The 23,316-nt window shown below is 39.5% G+C and overlaps 1 pseudogene; it reads right to left on the bottom strand.

Moving 5' to 3' along the window:
• Window positions 1–10,051: 10,051 nt before the first annotated feature.
• Window positions 10,052–10,425, bottom strand: LOC148776231 (DNA-directed RNA polymerases I, II, and III subunit RPABC5 pseudogene; annotated as a pseudogene).
• Between the last annotated feature and the right edge of the window lie 12,891 nt (window positions 10,426–23,316).

Here is a 23,316-nt window from a genome sequence, read left to right as displayed (position 1 = left end):
GGTGGGCTTCCGTCTATGGGGTCGCACAGAGTCGGACACGACTGAAGTGACTTAGCAGCAGCAACTTAGCAGCAACACATCTAAAGTCCTGAAGGAAAACCTTCCCAGAGGAGTAAAAGAAAGGATGCTTACTCGGGAGCATGGAGAATCAGGGAGATGAAAGGACAATGCTGTATACTATTCTGGAGGTTGAGGGAGAAGATATTTTCCGAAAGGGCAGAAAAGTTCTAAGTCTCCCAGTCACAAAAACATTAAGGACAATAAAGAAAATGAGTCCTTAGTTCATATAATTAAGAGTTCTTTAGTAAAAAGTTTTAATGAAGTAATGGAGATAGAAGGCATATTATTAGGACTAAGTGGGAGCATAAGTAGGGAACACTGAGCCCACTTGAAGTGGTTGATACTGAAAAAGAGTATATATTTGTAACATGATAAGTTGTCAATCCCTTGACATTTTTTAAACTACTCTGAATTTACTACAATTTAAAAAGCTCTTTTGATTTATTTTTACATAAAAGAGAGCCATGCTTACTATTGGATTAAAAAGTAAAGGTTTCTTTCTGAAACCTTTCTGAGGTAAAGGTTAAAATATCTTCCAGAAAGTTTATCTCAATTTATCAATACATTTTTCTAACAATTTTATGATAGATACTTCCAGAGATGAATATCTTAAAGCTTGAAGAGCTTATTCTCTATTTTGTAGTATTTAAAATATAACCCTTTGATGTGTATGCATTGCTTTTACAATAATAAATGTAGAGATGTTAGCTAGGGAAATGATTCTTTAAACATCCAATATCAGTTCCTTACCAAAAGAATACTGTGTACTTTTTGAGCTCGTCAATGTCAAAAATATAATTGGTGACTAAAGAGGTTTCTTTCTCACTCACAAAAGATTTTTCCAAAGAACTTCAAAAGCATACACATGTAGCTTCTTACTTGAGATTAATGTTTATAAAAAGTAAACAAATTATTATCAAAGGTAGAAATTGATGGCACTGAAATGACATTGTCACATTTAAATAAACAAAATAGATTGGTAAAAGTACAGTATTTTTTTTTCAGAAATGAGAATATTTTTCATTTTATATTGTAGATTTAAGAGCAACCTTTTATCACCTAGCCCATTATTTAACAAATTTTTCAGTGATACATTAATCAAGCATAAACAGTGTTAAATAATTAAAGAATATCCATAGTAACAATGCTACCAACATCTGACAGAGCAAAGAAAATTTAATGTCTTAACTTTTTGTTGAAATAATAATAATTGCAAAATATGCCAAGAGTGCTTAATTGGGGTCTTGATTTGGAAAAGTGGATTGACATATGGTGTGCCACCCTTTTTTAAACCAAGAGCAATGACAACAATAAAAAAATAGGAGAAAAATAAGTCAAAGAAAAAATCAAAGTCAATTTCCTGTGTATTTAAGGAAATTGTTTATTTCTGTTTTTTTTATATGCCCTATTTCAACTTTGTTAATAGCCTGGAAATGATCAATACTCCAGAATTATCAATATGAATAAATTTTGGGAGGATACATTGCTGGCACAAACTTTCTGAACTATAAAAAAAAAAAAGACACTTAATTAGGGAAAAATATTTCAATATTAAAATCTCTGGTCTTGCAGATTCCTAATAAAACCAAGACCTCAAAATTTTTAAATAGCTTTAAAATTAAAATACTTTTTTAAAATAGCTTTAAATTTTAATTTTTTTAATTTAAATTAAAATTTTAAATAGGTTTAAAATTAAAATATTAAAGTATTTAAAAAATTAAAATATTAAAAATATTTCCCATCTCCTTTCATTTTGACTCCTGACTGTTTCCTACTTCTGAATATCTCCTGCCCTACCAAGGATTTTAAAAGCCCCTCATGGAACAACCCTCTCTGAATTTGAGTTCAGACCTGTCTACATGAAGCCCATCAAAACTTACTTACTCTGGTCTTTTTCTCCATGCACACTTGGATAGTTAATCTATTAAACTAAATCTTGTTAAAAGCAATAGTGAGGGATTGCAGATTCTTTAGTTATTCTTTCATTGCATTCAACTCAACACACATTAACTGTGAACTGCATAAGCCAAGCACTGTAATAAAATTCTGAGCACACATCAGTTCAGTTCAGTTCAGTTCAGTCGCTCAGTTGTGTCCGACTCTTTGCGACCCCATGAATCACAGCACGCCAGGCCTCCCTATCCATCACCAACTCCCGGAGTTCACTCAAACTCATGTCCATCGAGTCGGTGATGCCATCCAGCCATCTCATTCTCTGTCGTCCCCTTCTCCTCCTGCCCCCAATACTTCCCAGCATCAGAGTCTTTTCCAGTGAGTCAACTCGTCGCATGAGGTGGCCAAAGTATTGCAGTTTCAGCTTTAGCATCAGTCCTTCCAATGAACACTCAGGATTGATCTCCTCTAGAATAGACTGGTTGGATCTCCTTGCACACATAGGTAAGCAAAATGAAATTTCTGTTCTCAGTAGTTCTCAGACCAGGTAGTTACAGTAAACAGTGTGACATATGCTAAACATAATCCAGGAAAGCACTGAAATGTATGGTTGCAAAGAGGGAAAGAATGTTCACCTCCCTCTATCAGGAAGCTTTTACTACTATTTTGATAGGTGTACTCTTAGAGATAAACCCCATAACCCAAGGGTGTGAGGGAATCTTAATCCAACAGAAAAAGAACTAAAGATTTTGGAGGGTTTGGAGGGTAGGTGGAAGGCATTTCTGTGGTCCTCAAATCACACCACATGCAGTATCACATTCTATCTACTCACTCCAGCCATGGATATTCTCAAAATCTTTGAAAATAACTAGAATTGGGGTATGCACAACTTCGGAGAAGGCAATGGCAAGCCACTCCAGTACTCTTGCCTAGAAAATCCCATGGATGGAGGAGCCTGGTAGGCTGCAGTCCGTGGGGTCGCTATGGGTCGGACACGACTGAGCGACTTCACTTTCACTTTTCACTTTCACACATTGGAGAAGGAAATGGCAACCCACTCCAGTGTTCTTGCCTGGAGAATCCTAGTGACGGGGGAGCCTGGTGGGCTTCTGTCTATGGGGCCGCACAGAGTCGGACAAGACTGAAGTGACTTAGCAGTAGCAGCAGCAGCATGCACAACTTACTGATACACAGACAACATGGAAGAATTGTCCACATGTACAACTTGAAGACATTATACTTGTCAGGAAAGATGTGTGCTGGTGTAGTTGGATTGTTTGCAATTACTGCCCAGTTCACTTTTTATAAGGGAAATGGATTTTTCCTCAGTCTACCACTAAGAAGGAATATCTTGTAACCTGTTCTGCTGCATACAGGCAGCTGACAAACAAGTAAGGATAGCCTAATTCAAGGACAGTCAGTGCTTAGGTGGGCTGTGGGCTATGTGTCTGTATGCACTATCTCAAAGCTTCTGTGTACCATTACCCCTCTCCCATTTTCTTGCTACAAAATAAAAGAAGATAAGGAAATTTTGCCAGTTGGTGTTAAGAAAAGAAGCTAGAAAATGAAATGCAGAAAAATCAGAGACTAGGAAAATCAAAGCCATGTACGTAGCATGAGAAAACTAAACTATGGGGTAAAACGAGAAGTAAGTTGCTTGTCAATGAAACAGAATGAAGTAATTGTGTTGACAGTCTTGAGTCTTGCTATAACCAAAACCCAAATCCTACTGTCAAATCCTTCTTAGAGGCCTTGTAAATCCAGAACCACCTTCCAGATGTAGTCTTCCTGAGTACTTTATTAATGAATTTCATTCTAACAGTTCCATGATTCTATATATGATCTTTACAATAGCTATTTTGTAAACTATTATACATATATGGATATTTTTGAGTCACAGTTTCATAAAGGATGGAAGCAGGCTAAACCATGGTAATGCTATTTAGAGTCAGGGTCAAGAATACCAAGACATATGGTCACACATAGAATTAGGTTTCTAAATAGTGCTGATTAAAATTGAAATCAAGATACTGAGTCTTAAGAAGTGAAAGTAAAACAACAACAAAACAACACAAAAACAAACAACCAAAAACCAGAACAAAAGTAAAAATCAGGATATCAGATGGCAGTGGGAGGTGTGTTCCGCTAGCCAGGAAACCAGGGTTGTAAAGAAGAGGTTGCAGAAACACCCATGTAGAGGATTGCTCAGTGAGAGAAAGAGAGGGAGAGGGGACAGAGAAGAAGAGGATGTGAATGATAATTGCTTCTCAACTCTGAACAGTCCTAGAATCCACCAGTTACAACAAACTAAGTTTTGTAAAAGAGCTTTGATATGCACACCTAGATCACTATAGACATGAAACTTATTGAGTGCTTTCATCATTCTGTGAAGCACTCAGAATTTTCATCATTCTTCATCTGAGGAAATAGAGCCAAGAATCAAAATAAAAATGTTGTTCATGCTAAAGAAGAAATTTAACTTCAAAGTCACCAAACTGGATTATTTTGATGAAATCTAGCCCTCAGTAAAATTATTTCACATGAAACAATTGTTTACTTTTTTTTGTTTGTTTGTTTCAGTTCAGTTCAGTCGCTCAGGCTTGTCTGACTCTTTGCAACCCCATGGACTCTATCCCAGAGTTTACTCAAACTCATGTCCACTGAGGCCATGATGCCATCCAACCATCTCATCCTCTGTCGTCTCCTTCTCCTCTTGCCTTCAATCTTTCCCAGCATCAGGGTCTTTGCAAATGAGTCAGTTCTTCCCATCAGGTGGCCAAAGTATTGGAGTTTCAGCTTCAACATCAGTCTTTCCAATGAATATTCAGGACTGATTTCCTTTAGATGGAATGGTTGGATCTCCTTGCAGTCCAAGGGACTCTCAAGAGACTTCTCCAACACCACAGTTCAAAAGCATCAATTCTTCGGCGCTCAGTTTTCTTTATAGTCCAACTCTCACATCCATACATGACTACCAGAAAAACCATAGCCTTAATGAGATGGACCTTTGTTGGAAAAGTAATGTCTCTGCTTTTTAATATACTATCTAGGTTGGTCATAACTTTCCTTCCAAGGAGTAAGTGTCTTTTAATTTCGTGGCTGCAATCACCATCTGCAGTGATTTTGGAGTCCCAAATAATAAAGTCAGCCAATGCTTCCACTGTTTCCACATCTATTTACCATGAAGTGATGGGACCAGATGCCATGATCTTAGTTTTCTGAATGTTGATATTTAAGCCAACTTTTTCACTCTCCTCTTTCACTTTCTCTTTTTTAATTTTTTTTGCTTATATCCTCTAATTGTTGATGAATTCATTGTTTTCATTATCTTGAGTTAAATACATATCATTAATTCAAAGACATCTTCTTAAAAATACATGTCTTCATGAAGGCTATATAGTACTATACTGTGTGCTTTTAAATCTTTACTTAAATAAATGTTACTGTATCCCTCATTCTTTTTTAAACTTTAATATGGTTTTTAGCTCAATCAATATTAATTAATGTAGATTTGTTCTTAACTGTGACTGCCTATAATGCTTCATAGTTTGAGGATTCTATAATTTATCACTCTCATAGTTATGAGCATTTAAATACTTTCAACATTTCAATTTTACAAATAATCTGGCAATGAGCATCCTCAAACAGATCTCCTGCTCTAGAGGAGGTAGAAAGAACTGTGAATTATTCCATAGTTATTGAAAAACCATTCAACAATAGTTGAACAATTATTGGATTAAGTGAAAATATATCCATTAAGTAAAAGAGATCCTTTAGGTGATGCTTAACTCTCTCTCCCTATTAACATTGAGGGTGGACTAGACTTAGTAACTCACTTTCAAAGACTAAAGTAGGGAATGGGAAAAACAGTAACTTTACAGTGTGAAAACTTGAAAAACACTGTCTTTGTGATGAAGCAATGAAGGTTAACATAACCAGAAATGTCATGTGAATATTATGTATCACCCCCAAATCATGTGACAAGAAGGGTGCTTGACCTGTGTTATAATCTTTCCAAATACTCACAACTCCAGTCTTGACATGAGAACAACAGACAAACCCAAATACAGGGACATTCTACAGGACTGCTGGCCAGTACTTCCCAAGACTGCCAAGGTTATGAAAATAAGCAAAGATTGAGAAATCATCACAGATGTGAAGTTACTGGGGAAACTTGACAACTAAATGTAATATAGTAACGTATAATGTAAAACAGAAAGACGACATTAGGAGAGGGCATCAATATAAAAACCAGTGAAATCCAAATAAATTTGAGACTGTATTAGGTTGGTGCAAAAATAATTGTAGTTTTGCTTTGTTGAACTTTGCCATTTGTTATTGGTATACGTTCTAAATAAATGTAGTTATGTTGCACATATTTTTAATGCACATTTCTCACTTTATTTTTTTTTTTGCTAATGATATTACTTGCTATTTATTTTGTATTTAGACTATAGAAATTATATACAAAAAGCAAATTTAAGTGTTTTTTTTTTTTAAATTTGATCTCAAAATGAGTTGTGAAGCAACGAAGTCAACTCACAACATCAGCAATGCATTTGGCCCAGAAACTGCTAACAAATGTACAATTCAGTGATGGTTCAAGAAGTTTTACAAAGGAGGTAAGAGCCTTGATGATGAAAAGCATAGTGGCCAGCCACTGGAATTTGACAATGACAAACTGAGAGGAATAGTCAAAGCTGATCCTCTTACAACTACACAAAAAATTGCCGAAGAACCCAACATCGACCATTCTATGGTCATTCGACATGTGAAGCAAATTAGAAAGGTGAAAAAGCTCAATAAGTGGGTGCCTCATGAACTGACAAAAATTTTAAAAATCACCATTTTGAAGTGTCATCTTCTCTTATTCTATGCAGCAATAATAAACCATGTCTCCATTTGATTGTGACATGCGATGAAAAGCGGATTTTATATGACAACTGGTGATGACCAAGGAGTTGGATCAAGAAAAAGCTTCGGGAGAAGGAACAAGATGGCAGAGGAATAGAACGGCGAGACCACTCTCTCCCCCACAAATTCATCAAAAGAACATTTGAACGTGGAGTAAAGTCCACAAAACAACTTCTGAATGCTGGCAGAGGACATCAGGCACATAGAAAAGCAGCCCATTGTCTTTGAAAGGAGGTAGGAAAAAACATAAAAGATAAAAAGAGAGACAAAAGAAGTAAGGATGGAGCTCCGTCCCGGGAAGGGAGGTTTTAAAAAGAGAGAAGTTTCCAAACACCAGGAAACACTGTCACTGGCGAATCTGTGGCGAGCCTTGGAATCTCAGAGGGCCACATAACTCTCTTTTTTTTTAAGATTTTTTTAAAACCCACAGATTACCTGCCAAACGGTAACTCCCAGCAGAGAAGCAGCGCAGACGCCTGCATACGCCATTAGCAAGCGGGGGCTGGGCAGGGAGGAGCCGGCTGAACTGCTTAGAGAGGACTGGGCTTGAATGCCCCGAGGACAATTTGAGAGAACTGGGGATAGCAAAGCAGACTGGGATAGCTTCCCCACGAAAAGGCGGAAAGCTCTAACCTAAGACTCTGCCATCCCTGCTCACAGAATAAAGGACTGAGCAGAGGGAGCTGGCTGCGGTCAGCCCATCCCCCATCCCCCGCCGAGACAGGCAGGGAGGTCAGCCAGAGCCGGAGGGGGAAACTGCGGCCCCAGAAAGGCATCTGATACAAACTGCAGGCAGGCTTGTTGCTAATCAGGACTTCTTGGACTTGGGCCTGTCAATATCCCCCTGAGAAGGTGCGCTGGTTGTACACCCAGAAAACTGAGTGGCGGGGACTGGGGAGGTGATAAGTCGCAGAGACCGCGCTCACCAAACACCTGGTCCCCTGAGCTGCTCAGGCCAGGAAAGGCACAAAACGCAGGCCCAACCAAGTCTGCGCCTTTGTGGAATACCCGAGAACCTGAACTTGAGCCGCTCAGACCTGGGAAGTGCATACAACCCGGCGCCGGCCTCGGACAGTTCCCGGCAGAGCAACCTAGAGCCTGTGCTGTGTAGACTGGGACAACACATACGCTGCGAGCAGGGGCAAACCCAGTGTGACCGAGACGCTGCGAGCACTTCCCACAGACACCAGAGATATTCCTCTGCAACGTTCCTCCCTTCCCATAACAGGACTGAACAACTGAGCCTTAAAAAGTGTCCACCCGCCCCCTAGTATCAGGGCGGAAATTAGACACTGAAGAGACGAACAAACAGAAGCTAAAACAGAGGGAACCACCTTGGAAATGACAGATGGAGTAGTCTAGAGGCTACTCCAAGAATAAGACCAAAAACCAGAGGCAAGAGGCTTAAGCCCAAATCCTGAGAACACCAGAAAACTCCTGACTCCAGGGAACATTAATTAAAAGGAGCTCATCAAATATCTCCATACCTACACTAAAACCAAGCACCACCCAAGGGTCAACAAATTCCAGAGCAAGAAATACCATGCAAATTCTCCAGTAACACAGGAAACTAGCCCTGAGCTTCAATATACAGGCTGCCCAAAGTCACTCCAAAGCCACTGACATCTCATAACTCATGACTGGACACTTCACTGCACTCCAGAGAGAAGAAGTCCAGCTCCACCCACCAGAACACCGACACAATCTTCCATAACCAGGGAACCTTGACAAGTCACCTGTCCAACCCCAACACAACGAGGAAACGATATAATAAAGAGAACTCCACAAACGGCCAGAAGAGGGAAAGGCCACCCCAAGCAAAGCAGTATAAGCAAGATGAAGAGGCAGAGAAATACCCAGCAAGTAAAGGAACAAGATAAATGCCCACCAACACAAACAAAAGAGGAAGCTATAGGGAATCTACCTGATAAAGAATTTCGAATTTTGGTGGTGAAAATGATTCAAAATCTCGAAAGCAAAATGGAGTTACAGATAAATAACCTGGAGAAAAGGATTGAGAAGATGGAAGAAAGGTTTAATAAGGACTTAGAGGAAATAAAAAGAGTCAATATACAATGAATAATGCAATAGATGAGATCAGAAACACTCTGGAGGGAACAAACAGTAGAATAACAGAGGCAGAAGACAGGATAAGCAAGCTAGAAGATAGAATTGTAGAAATAAATGAAACAGAGAGGAAAAAAGAAAAACGAATTAAAAGAAATGAGAACAATATTAGAGACCTCTGGGACAATGTTAAACGCTCCAACATTCGAATTATAGGAATCCCAGAAGAAGAAGGCAAAAAGAAAGACCATGAGAGAATACTTGAGGAAATAATAGTTGAAAACTTCCCTAAAATAGGGAAAGAAATAATCACCCAAGTCCAAGAAACACAGAGAGTCCCCAACAGGATAAACCCAAGGCGAAATACTCCAAGACACATATTAATCAAATTAACAAAGATCAAACACAAAGAACAAATATTAAAAGCAGCAAGGGAAAAGCAACAAATAACACACAAGGGGATTCCCATAAGGATAACAGCTGATTTTTCAACAGAAACTCTTCAGGCCAGGAGGGAATGGAAAGACACACTTAGAGTGATGAAAGAAAATAAACTACAGCCCAGATTACTGTACCCAGCAGATCAGATCAGATCAGTTGCTCAGTCGTGTCTGACTCTCCGCGACCCCATGAATCACAGCACGCCTGGCCTCCCTGTCCATCACCAACTCCCGGAGTACACTCAAACTCATGTCCACAGACTCGGTGATGCCATCCAGCCATCTCATTCTCCGTCGTCCCCTTCTCCTCCCGCCCCCAACCTTTCCCATCATCAGAGTCTTTTCCAGTGAGTCAACTCGTCGCATGAGGTGACCAAAGTACTTTTGCTTTACACGGTAGATCTATTCCAACAGTTCTGTATAAACCAAATGCTATTTTTCAAAGCATTTGGACTGCTGACCATTTAAAAGCAGCCTGTGATTGCTTCTTTTGTAAGGCAAGCAACCTCCCTCTACTTTAGCTGTTTTGACAATTTGGATTTTCACATATTGGGCTTACCCAGAGTGGAACACACCTCTGCAGTGGTTGACCCTGGGTAGACATCTGCATCTGTGTTGTGTGTGTGGTGTGGCTGATCAGTAGGTGAGTATTCCTGCGTGTGTGCAGTCCTCAGAAACATTTATTGGACAGTTCTTTCCAGAGAAAAAGACCCACTCCAACAGAGCCGTGGGTGGGCATGGCTTCCGGCACCCCACACCCCAGGGGAACAAGCCGTGGGCCAGACGCTGCCTGTGGCATTGCAAGGTCACTTCTCCAGGGGTGCGTAGTTGAGCAGCTTCTTGATCAGGTCCACGTGGGCAAGCAGCATCCGGCGGCAGCAGTAGCGCTTCAGGCCCAGCGCATCCAGGGCGTCCCCCTCGATGTACTCGGCCTGCAGCAGGCCCAGGTAGGCCTCCCACTTGTTGCCGACGATCTTGCCGCACGTGAAGCAGCGAACGGGGATGAACATGGCGGCGGCACGGGAGCCAGGAGCCTCGCAGCCCGGCGGCCCGACGCGCAGATCCCCCGGCGCTTCCGCCCCGGCGCGCCCATGGCGCGGGGGTGCCGGCCCAGCCTGGCCAGTCCGCCGCCCCGCGGCCGCCCGGCGCCGCCGGCACCCGCCTCCCGCCGCGACGCCGCCTCCTTGCAGTTTCAGCTTTAGCATCAGTCCCTCCAATGAACATCCAGGATTGATCTCCTTTAGAATGGACTGGTTGGATCTCCTTGCAGTATAAGGGACTCTCAAGAGTCTTCTCCAACACCACAGTTCAAAAGCATCGATTCTTCGTCGATCAGCCTTCTTCACAGTCCAACTCTCACATCCATACATGACCACGGGAAAAACCATAGCCTTGACTAGACGGACCTTGGTTGGCAAAGTAATGTCTCTGCTTTTTAATATACTATCAAGGTTGGTCATAACTTTCCCTCCAAGGAGCAAGCGTCTTTTAATTTCATGGCTGCAATCAGCATCTGCAGTGATTTTGGAGCAAAAAATAAAGTCTGACACTGTTTCCACTGTTTTTCCATCTATTTCCCATGAAGTGATGGGACCAGATGCCATGATCTTTGTTTCCTGAATGTTGAGCTTCAAGCCAACCTTTTCACTCTCCTCTTTCACTTTCATCAAGAGACTTTTGAGTTCCTCTTCACTTTCTGCCATAAGGTTGGTGTCATCTGCATACCTGAGGTTATTGATATTTCTCCCAGCAATCTTGATTCCAGCTTGTGCTTCTTCCAGCCCAGCGTTCCTCATGATGTACTCTGCATATAAGCTAAATAAGCAAGGTGACAATATACAACCTTGACGTACACCTTTTCCTATTTGGAACCAGTCTGTTGTTCCATGTCCAGTTCTAACAGTTGCTTCCTGACCTGGATACAGGTTTCTCAAGAGGCAGGTCAGGTGGTCTGGGATTCCCATCTCTTTCAGAATGTTCCACAATTTATTGTGATCCACACAGTCAAAGGCTTTGGCATAGTCAATGAAGCAGAAATAGATGCTTTTCTGAAACTCTCTTGCTTTCTCCATGATCCAGCGGATGTTGGCAATTTGATCTCTGGTGCCTCTGCCTTTTTTAAAACCTGCTTGAACATCTGGGAGTTCACGGTTCACATATTGCTGAAGCCTGGCTTGGAGAATTTTGAGCATGACTTTACTAGGGTGTGAGATGAGTGCAATTGTGCGGTAGTTTGAGCATTCTTTGGCATTCCCTTTCTTTGGGATTGGAATGAAGACTGACCTCTTCCAGTCCTGTGGCCACTGCTGAGTTTTCCAAATTTGCTGGCATATCGAGTGCAGCACTTTCACAGCATCATCTTTCAAGACTTGAAATAGCTCAACTGGAATTCCATCACCTCCACTAGCTTTGTTCGTAGTGATGCTTTCTAAGGCCCACTTGACCTCACATTCCAAGATGTCTGGCTCTAGGTCAGTGATCACATTATCGTGACTATCTTGGTCGTGAAGATCTTTTTTGTACAGTTCTTCTGTGTATTCCTGCCACCTCTTCTTAATATCTTCTGCTTCTGTTAGGTCCATACCATTTCTGTCCTTTATCAAGCCCATCTTTGCATGAAACCTTCCCTTGGAATCTCTAATTTTCTTGAAGAGATCTCTTGTTTTTCCTATTCTGTTGTTTTTCTCTATTTCTTTGCCTTGATCACTGAGGAAGTCTTTCTTATCTCTCCTTGCTATTCTTTGGAACTCTGCATTCAGATGCTTAAATCTTTCCTTTTCTCCTTTGCTTTAGGATCTCATTCAAATATGAAGGAGAAATCAAAAGCTTTACAGACAAGCAAAAGGTGAGAGAATCACCAAACCAGCTCTCCAACAAATGCTAAAGGATCTTTTCTAGACAGGAAACACAGAAAGGGTGTATAAACTCGAACCCAAAGCAATAAAGGAAATGGCTACGGGATCGTACTTATCAATAATTACCTTAAACGTAAATGGTTTGAATGCCCCAACCAAAAGACAAAGGCTGGCTGAATGGATACAAAAACAAGAACCCCATATATGTTGTCTGCAAGAGACCCACCTCAAAATGAGGGACACATACAGACTGAAAGTGAAGGGCTGGAAAAAGATATTCCATGCAAATAGAGACCAAAATAAAGCAGGAGTAGCAATACTCATATCAGATAAAATAGACTTTAAAACAAAGGCTGTGAAAAGAGACAAAGAAGGAAACTACATAATGATCAAAGGATCAATCCAAGATGAAGATATAACAATTATAAATATTTATGCACCCAACATAGGAGCACCACAATATGTAAGACAATTACTAACAAGTATGAAAGGGGAAATTAACAACAATGCAATAATAGTGGGAGATTTTAATACCCCACTTACATCTATGGATAGATCAACTAAACAGAAAATTAACAAGGAAACACAAACTTTAAATGATACAATAGACCAGTTAGACCTAATAAATATCTATGGGACATTTCACCCCAAAATAATGAATTTCACCTTTTTCTCAAGCACACACGGAATATTTTCCAGGATGGATCACATCCTGGGCCATAAATCTAGCCTTGATTAAATTCAAAAAAATTGAAATCATTCCAAGCATCTTTTCTGACCACAATGCAGTAAGATCAGATCTCAATTACGGGAGAAAAACTATTAAAAATGCCAACATATGGAGACTGAACAACACATTGCTAAATAATGAACAAATCATAGAAGAAATCAAAAGAGAAATCAAAATATGCATAGAAATGAATGAAAATGAAAACACAACAACCCAAAACCTCTGGGACACTGTAAAAGCAGTGCAGTGCTAAGCGGGAAGTTCATAGCAATACAGGCACACCTCAAGAAACAAGAGAAAAGTCAACTAAATAACCTAACTCTACATCTAAAACAACTAGAAAAGGAAGAAATGAAAAACCCCAGGGTCAGTAGAAGGAAAGAAATCATAAGAATTAGGGCAGAGATAAATGCAAAAGAAACAAAAGAGACCATAACAAAAATCAACAAAGCCAAAAGCTGGTTCTTTGAGAAGGTAAATAAAATTGACAAACCACTAGCCAGGCTTATCAAGAAACAAAGGGAGAAGAACCAAATCAATAAAATTAGAAATGAAAATGGAGAGATCACAACTGATAACACAGAAGTGAGAATACTATCAGCAATTATATGGCAATAAAATGAATAACCTGGAAGAAATGGACAAATTCCTAGAAAAGTACAACTTTCCAAAACTGAACCAAGAAGAAATAAAAAATCTGAACAGACCCATCACAAGCACGGAACTAGAGGCTGTAGTCAGGACTCTACCAGCAAACAAAAGCCCAGATCCAGACGGCTTCACAGCCGAATTATACCAAAAATTTAGAGAAGAGCTAACACCTATTCTACTCAAACTCTTCCAGAAAATTGCTGAGGAAGGGAAACTTCCAAACTCATTCTATGAGGCCACCATCACCCTAATCGCAAAACCTGGTAAAGACCCCACAAGAAAAGAAAACTACAGGCCAATATCACTGAAGAACATAGATGCAAAAATCCTTAACAAAATTCTAGCAATCAGAATCCAACAACATATTAAGAAGATCATACATCATGACCAAGTGAACTTTATCCCAGGAATGCAAGGATTCTTCAATATCCGCAAATCAATCAATGTAATACACCACATTAACAAACTGAAAAATAAAAATCATATGATTATCTCAATAGATGCAGAGAAAGCCTTCTACAAAATTCAACATCCATTTATGATAAAAACCCTCCAGAAAGTGGGAATAGATGGGACATACCTCAACATAATAAAAGCTATATATGACAAACCCACAGCAAACATTATCCTCAATGGTGAAAAACTGAAAACATTTCCCCTAAAGTCAGGAACAAGACAAGGGTGCCCACTCTCACCACTACTATTCAACATAGTTCTGGAAGTTTTGGCCAGAGCAATCAGAGCAGAAAAAGACATAAAAGGAATACAAATTGGAAAAGAAGAAGTAAAACTTTCACTGTTCGCTGATGACATGATCCTCTACACAGAAAACCCTAGAGACTCTACCAGAAAACTACTAGAGCTAATCAATGATTACAGTAACGTTGCAGGATATAAAATCAACATACAGAAATCCCTTGCATTCCTATACACTAATAATGAGAAAATAGAAAGGAAACTTTTCCATTCACTGTTGCAACGAAAAGAATTAAATACTTAGGAATATATCTACCTAAGGAAACAAAAGACTTGTACATAGAAAACTATAAAACACTACTGAAAGTAATCAAAAAGGACACTAATAGATGGAGAAATATACCATGTTCATGGATTGGAAGAATAAATATTGTAAAAATGAGTATACTACCCAAAGTAATTTATACATTCAATGCAATCCCTATCAAGCTACCAAAGATATTTTTCACAGAACTAGAACAAATAATCTCACAATTTGTATGGAAATACAAAAAACCTCGAATAGCCAAAGCAATCTTGAGGAAGAAGAATGGAACTGGGGGAATTAACCTGCTGGACTTCAGGCTCTACTACAAAGCCACAGTCATCAAGACAGTATGGTACTGGCATAAAGACAGAAATATAGATCAATGGAACAAAATAGAAAGCCCAGAGATAAATCCACGCACTTATGGACACCTAGTCTTTGACAAAGGAGGCAAGAATATAAAATGGAGAAAAGACAGTCTCTTTAACGAGTGGTGCTGGGAAAACTGGTCAGCCACTTGTAAAAGAATGAAACTAGAACACTTCCTAACACCATACACAAAAATAAACTCAAAATGGATTAGAGAGCTAAATGTAAGACCAGAAACTATAAAACTCCTAGAGGAGAACATAGGCAAAACACTCTCCGACATAAATCACAGCGGGATCCTCCAAGAACCACCTCCCAGAATATTGGAAATAAAAGCAAAAATAAACAAATGGGACCTAATTAAAATCAAAAGCTTCTGCACAGCAAAGGAAACTATAAGTAAGGTGAAAAGACAGCCTTCAGAATGGGAGAAAATAATAGCAAATGAAGCAACTGATAAAGGATTAATCTCCAAAATATACAAGCAGCTCCTTCCGCTCAATTCCAGAAAAATAAATGACCCAATCAAAAAATGGGCCAAAGAACTAAACAGACATTTCTCCAAAGAAGACATAAGGATGGCTAACAAACACATGAAAAAATGCTCATTATCCCTCATAATCAGAGAAATGCAAATCAAAACCCCAATGAGATACCATTTCACACCAGTCAGAATGGCTGCTATCCAAAAGTCTACATGCAATAAATGCTGGAGAGGATGTGGAGAGAAGGGAACCCTCTTACACTGTTGGTGGGAACGCAAACTAGTACAGCCACTATGGAGAACAGTGTGGATATTCCTCAAAAAACTGGAAATAGAACTTCCATATGATCCAGCAATCGCACTCCTGGGCATACACACAGAGGGAACCAGAATTGAAAGAGACACATGTACTCCAATGTTCATTGCAGCACTGTTTATAATAGCACTGTTTATAATAGGACATGGAAGCAACCTAGATGTCCATCTGCAGACGAATGGATAAGAAAGCTTTGGTACATATACACAATGGAGTATTATTCAGCCATTAAAAAGAATACATTTGAATCAGTTCTAATGAGGTGGATGAAACTGGAGCCTATTATACAGAGTGAAGTAAGCCAGAGAGAAAAACACCAATACAATATACTAACGCATATATATGGAATTTAGAAAGATGGTAATCATAACCCTGTATACAAGACAGCAAAAGATACACAGATGTATAGAACAGTCTTTGGGACTCTTTGGGAGAGGGTGAGGGTGGGATGATTTGGGAGAATGGCATTGAAACATGTATGTTGTCATATGTGAAACGAATCACCATTTCAGGGTAGATGCATGTTATAGGATGCTCGGAGCTGCGTGTGGGGATGACCCAGAGGGAGGAGGGAGGGGGGTTCAGGAGGGGGAACTTATGTACACCTGGGGAGAATTCATGTCAATGTATGGCAAAACCAACCAATATAATATTGTAAAATAATTTGCCTCCAATAAAAAATAAATTAATTAATTAAAAAAAAATAAAAAGTAGAGAAGAGAAAAAAAAAAGAAAAAGCTTCAAAACATTTCCCAAATCCAAACTTGCACCCAAAAAAGATCATGGTCACTGTTTGGTGGTCTGCTTCTGGTTTGATTCACTGCAGCTTTCCGAATTCCAGCAAAACCATTACATCTGAGAAATAATGCTCAGTAAATCAATGAGATGAACCAAAAACTGCAATGCCTGAGCTGGCATTGGTCGATAGAAAGGGCCCAACTTTTCTCCATGACAGTGCCCGACCACACATCACACAATTAACTGTTTAAACACTGAATAAATTGGGCTACGAAGTTTTGCCTAATCTGCCATATTCACCCAACCTCTTGCCAACTGACTACCACCTCTTCAAGCATCTCAACAACTTTTTGCAGGGAAAATGTTTCCATAACCAGCAGGAGGCAGAAAATGCTTTCCAAGAGTCCAGTGAATGCTAAAGCACATATATTTTTGTTACAGGAATAAACTAATTTATTTCTCATTGGCAAAAATGTGTTGATTGTAATGGTTTCTATTTTGATTAATAAAGATGTGTTTGTGCCTAGTTACAATTATTTAAAATCACGGCCTGAAACTGCAATTGCTTTTGTACCAACCTAATAGTTAGTAGTAATATATCTATCTCAGTGTTCATTGTAACAAAGAATCACAGTAATATTAGATGCTAACAATGGTGGGAAATAGGCAAGGAGAATAAGGGAACTCTTCACTATCTTTGTATGTTCTCTGTAATTCAAGCACTATTCCAAAATAATGAGGTTATTTAAAATGATAGATCTTCTGGGGGTGTGGGGGCAGTGTGTTTCTTTAGGTTTTTTGTTTGTTTGTTTTTTAATTTTGCATCCTTCATCTTGTTCAATCCTTCCAGATTTTCAAGATAAAGAGATACAGGAATTCTTATGATCTTATCTCCTTAATCTTCTTCTAGCAATCAATTCACTTTTCTTGATATCCATTTCCCAGTACGTGGCACATTAATAGCCTCTAGATTAGACAAAGAGGCTGGAGGAAGGGTAAAACAATAGTTGGATAAATTCAGACCCCACAGGAAATGGACTGTGTACAGATTCTCATTTTCAGAAGACCATTTCTACCATCTATAACTTGGGATTGTAAAACAATGACATAACCACAGATTCTAAAGTTACTATAAAAATGTTTTCTTGTGCATTAAAAATAATTAAATGGTAAATAGTATATTGCAGGCCGTATACCATAAAGTAGTGTTTGATTTTGTGTACTGATTGATTTAAAACTCTCTTACTGTATCTAATGCATATCAGTTATTCAACAAAATACTCCAACAAAGAACCAAGCTAAAATTAAAAAAAGGTACAATCCTAAATCTTTGTTTCATGATTGCTACTTCTAATTAAATTATTTTGTTTTAGAAACCTCTATGCCACACTTTTATTCTTGATATGCTGTCCATCTGAATGATGGTTGCCAAGACTCCCAAAGTATCCATGAAACAGATGCCAGTCTATGTAACTATTCTAGTTATATCAGGACACAGCCGAGAAAGTACCACCTCCCAATATGTTCTATAATTTGGATCAAAACTCTTCAATATTTACTCCTAAACCTAGTATGGCAAGGAAAATCATGATACCCTTTGCCAATGCACATAGTGGAATCAGAAAAGTCAGACCATCCTTCTGCCACTATGGCAAATTCCAACATTTTGTGCCTTTTTCCCATTGCAATCTGCTCTTTGAAGAAACCAGGTCATTTGCCCTTTGGATTTCATACAGGCTGGGTTTTGCTAATTGCATTCCATGGTGTTAACATGTTCATCCAAGCTGCCCAGCTATCTGAATTGCTTCTGTAAAAATAAACTCCCCCATAACTATTTTGGTTGTCCTGGAGCTATAGTTTGTACAATAAAGGGAAAGCAGACAATTTTTTAATTCTTTCTCTAATTGTCAGGTTTTCAAAAATAATGAATTGGTTTCCTAGCATCCTTCAAATATGTTAATGAGCATTGTCCTTTTTTATTATGATTATGAACTTGTGGATTAAAGTGCATTTGAAATGCTTTAATCAATTTCTATTGTTGTAATCATATTCAATGATCCAAATTTGGTCAATGGACTGGAAATAAGTTGGCTCCTGAGTCTTTTGACCCAATTCAGAACTTGTTGATAGCTTCCTTTTTTCATGGTAATGAGAAAATTCTCCAGATGCATTTGGAATTTCCTAGATCTGGAATCAGACATTTCTTCAGAGTCCTAGTTCTTTTTAGTGAGACAGGATATTTAGAGACCACAATCCAAGCACGATTGTGTCATTGTTTCTAGCCCTTTTTAGTGAAAAGGGTCAGGAAACAGTCATTGTTTCTAAACCTTATAGTCATTGTTTCCAGACCTTTTCAGTGAAAAAGGCCAGGCAATAGTTTTTGATAAAACACTTCTTCAGTTCACACAGTTCATTCCAATTTAAACTTAGAAATTTTGGAATTTTAGCTTATTTAATCTTGTATATATGTCTTCTTTTTCCCATTCTGAAAAACTCATTTCTCAATAGCACCAATCTAATACATTTTTTTCGCTTCCTCGCACGATACAAACATAACAGTCTCAGAATTGCAATCCCAATATTATACCAACACAATCACTGAAGAATATGTTTTAAGATGCGTTTTTGTCCTCAAGTTTATACCATCTGGAATGCAAAAAAGTAATCCCTTGATATACAGTTATGGTTATCTATTATTTTTCCATTTATTATTTATGAATCACTATAACTTTATGTATTATGTAAAATACATACAACTTCCCAAGTGGCACAAGTGGTAAAGAACCCACCTGCAAATGTAGGAGACATAAGAGACACGGGTCTGATCCCTGGGTTGGGAAGATCCCCTGGAGAAGGCAGTGGCAACCTACTCCAATATTCTTGCCTGGAGAATCCCATGGACAGAGGAGCCTGGAGGGCTACAGTCCCTGGGGTCCCAAAAGAGTCAGACACAACTGAAGTAACTTAGCACAGATGTACAGCTTTCAAAGATAAAATCTGCAAAACAAGTTACCTTCAGGAAAATCTAGTTTCTTTTTGCTTTCTCCTCTAATATATCTATTTTCCTTTATAATTTATTTACATCTTTTAATTTATCTTTGCATATCTGTTACAGGGAGAAAGCCAATTCTGACTCCATGTTGGAAACTGTTTCTTTGACTTGCTTTTATTATTATAATCATACTCAATGGCTTGCCTGGAGGATCCTGCCCTTCTGCTTGACTGTAAACTAAAGTGCCTTTGTTCAGCTCATGGCAAGACAGTTTCTCCCTAACACATCCCTTCTGAAGGCTGGACATTCCCTTGGAGATGTTTTGCAAGACTGAAGACCCTTTCACTTTACTTCCCCACTGAATCTCCCTCTTTATTCTGCCTTTTGATTTTAGTTTCTCATTGCTTCTTTCTCTCTGATCTATAAAAGAATCTGGCATCCAGACCCCAATAAGATGGTTATTTTGAAGTGCTAGCCTGCCATCTTCTTAGTCTGCTGGCTCCTCGATTAAAGTTTCTTCCTTGCTCAATACTTCATCTCTCAGATTCTTTGGCCTATTGTTCAGCAAACAAAGTGAGCTTGGACCCAGTAATATTTCCATATTTAAGGAGTGTATGTATATTAATCTACTTTGTTAGATGGAAAGACCAATTAATATATATTAGAATATGAATATATGCAATTTTCTCCACCATGCTGTTTTCACTGAATAACTTGGAGATCCTACAGTAGGAGTATTTGGAAATGCCCTTTATTGTTTTTACAACTGCAAATTACTCCATTCAGCAGTACATCAACATTGTTGGAGCAGATCCGTATCAATGAACACAAAACTGTTTTATATTCCTTTGCTAATACAAATAGATTTATAATAATGAGTCTTGTGCATATATCTAGTCATACCAATGTGGGTAGAATAAATTCCTAGACATAGGATTGCTGGGTTAAGAGATAAAAGTATACCCAAAAAAAATTTTTTTAAGATTTTGCCAAATTCTTTCTTTTAGGGATTTAGATTATAACATTTTGCATGCACTTAAGCAATATATTCATGTACTTACTTCCCTACTGTTAGGTAGTTAGAATAAGAAAAAGGATTCCAAAATGGCAGTGGCTAAAAGACAGAGAAAGGAAAAGCCCACAAAAATGGAACACAAAAATATCTGAGGACCAGAGTGAGAATTTCAGGTGAAACAAACATGCTCCTTTCTTGGCTAGCCCAATTTGCATACGGCAGGCTTTTGGCGGGGGCGGGGGAGAAGACAAATGAATAAAATGAGGAAACCAAAATGGATTGAGCCTCTCCTTTGGGGTTGGCCCACCCTCATGCCTCACGGGTGTACTTTGCTTGCCAAGTAAAAGTGAGCTGTAATCAAGCAGTAACACTGATCTGCCATTTCAAATATTTGCTGCAGAAAGACAGAACCGAGGAAATTACACACTCCCCTGACATACCTGTTGTGGTGACCCGTATGTAACCTAGCTGAAGCAATCTCGGCTCAGCCCCCACGAGGCGGAGGCCAAGCACAGTAGAAGCCCAACCTGGAGACAGTTCACACGATGGAAGCAGAACATGAAGAAAACCCAGTGCAATGTAAGTGACAAGAAGCCCAGTGTGCTGGCAATCAGGACAGCAAAAACAAACTCAGCAGAAAGCTCACATGACTCAGTCTCAGATTCCAGAAGACTTCCCGTTAAGGTAGGAGGTCCTCATCCCTACGGCTGGAAGGACATATGACTAACAAAACCTTAATTCCTTTATAACCTCTCATTTCTTGTTTCCTCAAAGCCCCTGTGAACAGGCCAGAAACAGTGGATGCAATTGAGGACTCTGGCAGGGGCTACTCCCCAGTGTGTCCCAAAGGCTCTACTATCTGTTGTGTCTTAGTAGCTGTTGCACAAGTGGGTGAGGGTTTCTCTGTCCTTAATCACCTTTGTGCCAAGGATCGGGCTAATGAAAATTGTGGGCACAGGTTAGGCATATAGCAGTTTTTCCAGCAAGTTATGGAAGGGGTTCCTCGGAATGTTTTTCCCACTGCTTTTTCCTCCCATCCTTCAGCTCTTCTCTCCATCTATGCCACTGTTTACAAAGTATTGGGCAGGTCATCATCTTTCCATTTCTGAAAGTTGTGTTTCAAACTGTTTACCTAAGATTGGGACTCAAACTCATGTGGTAGAGACTCTGTGCTATGCCTAGTCACTCAATCATGTCTGGCAGGGACTCAAACATGGTCAAAACACGTGGTACCTGATTTCAGGACCTAATGAAACTCGGGTTCATGATGTCTCATTGCAAAAAATTTAGCAAGAGACACAGCAATAGGTAAGAGGTAGATTTGTTTGGATTCAGAAAGAAGCACACTCCAAGAGTGTGGGCAATCATAGAGGGTGAGTGTTGTGGCCATGAAATGTGGTGTGGTTAGTTTTTTATGGGCTGGATAATTTTGTATGCTAATGAGTGGGAGGATCATTCCGACAACTGGTGAACCACTCACTCCTTGGTCTTTTGATAGTACCTTGGAACTGTCCTCTGGGTGTATTATTCAGCTTGCAGACTGAGGATGAATGTTTAGTTGAATTTGATTTGTCTGCTATCCTGGACCCATTTGATTTTAATCAGTTTATGTTATGTCCTTGGGCTATGTCATTCTTTCAAAAGTTGTGCCCTGCCCCCTTCCCTCCTGTTTCATTCTCTTTTCCTGAGCCCCTTCCGAGCCCACAGTGTTGCCTCTACAATCTTCTGGAGGGACAACCAGAAAACAGCTGGCCCTGGGGAGGGAAATACAGTAATACCCAATTCCTCTAGATATTCAGATCTTCATCTTCCATGTTTCCTACAACATGTGCAACAATGGCATCTCTCAGTGAACCTGCTAGGGCAATTAACAGGCATACAATGCCTGTTAGAAGTCCATCTGTTGGTGGCATCCCTTCAAGGGCAACTGGGCTTCCAAGAATAATGTGTGGACTTTGAGAGTTAGCCCTGTAGGCCATTTGGGCTGAAACACTTATCACCCTCTCCTAAAGTAACAAACATATTCCCGGATTAAATCTCCACTCCACTTTTATGGAACATCTGGTTTGTTGCCTTTTATCAACTTGTTCTTAAGCCACATACTAACTCTTACAACCAGGACCCTACCCCCTTGTAGGCAACACCCCACTTATTAATAAAATACTCTTAATCCCCCTAACACAACCAGATAACCAACTCCTTTGTCATTAATTCTGTTATTAACCTTAAGTGGGTCTATGACAATGAAGTGTTTACCATTGGAAATACCCTAAACTGCTCTTATGAAGAACTAGGGGAAGAAATCAGTGACTTACATTCCTTCAGAGCAATAAGAGGATAAGTGTTATGGCTATTTCACCAGGTACCCAGTCTCAGGGAACAGGTTTGGATTGCTTTACATCATGATATCTATTCCCATCTGCGGTGTACAAACTGGCAATGAGTTAAGATTCACCTCAGTTTAGTCGCTCAGTCGTGTCCGACTCTTTGCAACCCCATGGACTGCAGCACGCAAGGCCTCCCTTTCCATCATCAACTCCTGAAGTGCACTCAAACTAATGTCCATTGAGTCAGTAATGCCATCCAACCATCTCATCCTCTGTTGTCTCCTTCTCCTCTCACCTTCAATCTTTCCCAGGATCAGGGTCTTTTTAAATGAGTCAGTTCTTCCCATCAGGTGGCCAAAGTATTGGAGTTTCAGCTTCAGCATCAGTCCTTCCAATGAACATTCAGGACTGATTTCCTTTAAGATGGACTGGTTGGATCTCCTTGCAGTCCAAGGAACTCTC

The sequence above is a fragment of the Moschus berezovskii genome, chromosome 11, assembly GCF_049115385.1.
Source record: "Moschus berezovskii isolate FMDL1 chromosome 11, NW_MosBer_1.0, whole genome shotgun sequence".
NCBI classification, from domain to species: domain Eukaryota; kingdom Metazoa; phylum Chordata; class Mammalia; order Artiodactyla; family Moschidae; genus Moschus; species Moschus berezovskii.
Note: the sequence above shows the minus strand (reverse complement) of the source record. Positions and strands in the feature narration are given on the sequence as shown.